The sequence below is a fragment of the Pundamilia nyererei genome, unplaced genomic scaffold, assembly GCF_000239375.1.
Source record: "Pundamilia nyererei isolate P.nyererei 1_Seehausen unplaced genomic scaffold, PunNye1.0 scaffold00063, whole genome shotgun sequence".
In the NCBI taxonomy this organism is placed as follows: Eukaryota; Metazoa; Chordata; class Actinopteri; order Cichliformes; family Cichlidae; genus Pundamilia; species Pundamilia nyererei.
This window is the reverse complement of record NW_005187464.1, coordinates 1,411,040-1,412,410: the sequence shown is the minus strand read 5'-3', so window position 1 is coordinate 1,412,410 and position 1,371 is coordinate 1,411,040. Positions and strand designations below refer to the sequence as shown.

General features: G+C 37.9%; 1 protein-coding gene across 1 annotated transcript in view; it reads left to right on the top strand.

Moving 5' to 3' along the window:
- The first annotated feature begins 694 nt into the window (after window positions 1-694).
- Window positions 695-1,371, top strand: part of prlhr2b (prolactin releasing hormone receptor 2b) — a 6,968-nt gene continuing 6,291 nt past the window's right edge. Inside the window, exon 1 of the mRNA XM_005735264.1 lies at window positions 695-759. The gene's annotated coding sequence lies outside the window, so the exon portion shown is untranslated. The remainder of the gene's footprint in view (window positions 760-1,371) is intronic.

Sequence of the window (1,371 nt, the reverse complement as noted above, 5' to 3'; positions counted from 1 at the left end):
TTTTTTTTTTATATATAAAAACTGCAACAGCACTTGTGCAGTGTTTACTTAATTTCAGTACAGTGGTAACCCTTCTCGTGAGCCACATTAATATGAGTGTAAGTCACGATCTTCATTCCTCTATTTCACCCTTAACTGTTCATTCATATATTTCATGGTAATTAATAACTCATTTTTACATGAGATACTTCATATACTGCTGACATGCAGACCTGCATGTGTAGCAGCCAACATGCGTTGCTGTTGTCTTACGTGGGCTTTTGTAGACCCCTTTCCAGCAGGATTGGAAGGAATCCAGCTTCAGCTTCCATTTTTCTGATCTTTTTGACAATCAGCACTTTGATTGTGTGTTAAGTCAGAAGGTTACTGGCAAGGCAACCGTGTAAACAAACAGTTCAGCAAGCAATTAATTAAACTACTGTCATAGTGAGTCCTGCACATGCCTGTGAACACAGCTCTAATTATCTTAACTGTCACCATTCCCAGATCTCTCAGTCAGACCGCTAACTAACGTGTTGAAGATCAAAAGTCTGTGGCAAGTCCAACCTAGACTTGGAACTAAACTATCTTATTGGCATTTCTCTCACCCACTCTCTCTCCCCCCGTTTTCTCCTCCTCTCTCGCGCACTCTCTCTTCCTGTCTTTATAAAACTGCATTCAGCCCGAGCTCACTCACCGTGGAGAAGCACACAAGGAAGGTCTGCTCTTCACACTCCTCACACACTCAACTCGTCATTGCACTGAGAAACAGCAGCACAGGTAGGTTATCAGCTGATTGTTTTTTAAGGAATTTTCATGTTATTGTATTCTTTTTTATTTTATTTTATTTTCAGCTGCACCTTAAGCAGTAGTAGTAACATTTTTCTTTTTCCAAGTGCATAAAAATATGTAATTAGAACAGAAACGAGTGTTTCCTGTTTTTCAAGCTTTTCCAGTCACATGTAACACAAGCCTCACAGGTAGGGGCTTATGTTAGGTAATTTCAGAATATTATATATATATATGGCAATTGCATGCTTATCCACATTTTTTTTCAATTAATGCATATAAAGGTATACATTGTTGTGAGCTAATAGCTTTGCATGCCAGACCTCTTTTATGATGCTTCTTGGCATTTTCATCCAAGGGCCTACAGCTGGATTTCTAACATAAAATCAGATTGCAAATAAGTGCTGGCATGGACATGTGAAGCTTTGTATTGTTGAAGGGTGAGTGTGTGAACACAAAGGAACCAAAAAGACCTGTGTATGTCATCTAACGCTAAAAAAAAGTATTTTGGAACAGTGATATGAAATATCTATTAGTCTGTCAAAAAGTTTAGATTCGTAATCATGTAAATTGCAAATATCTGAATGAGAAGAAATTTGCATC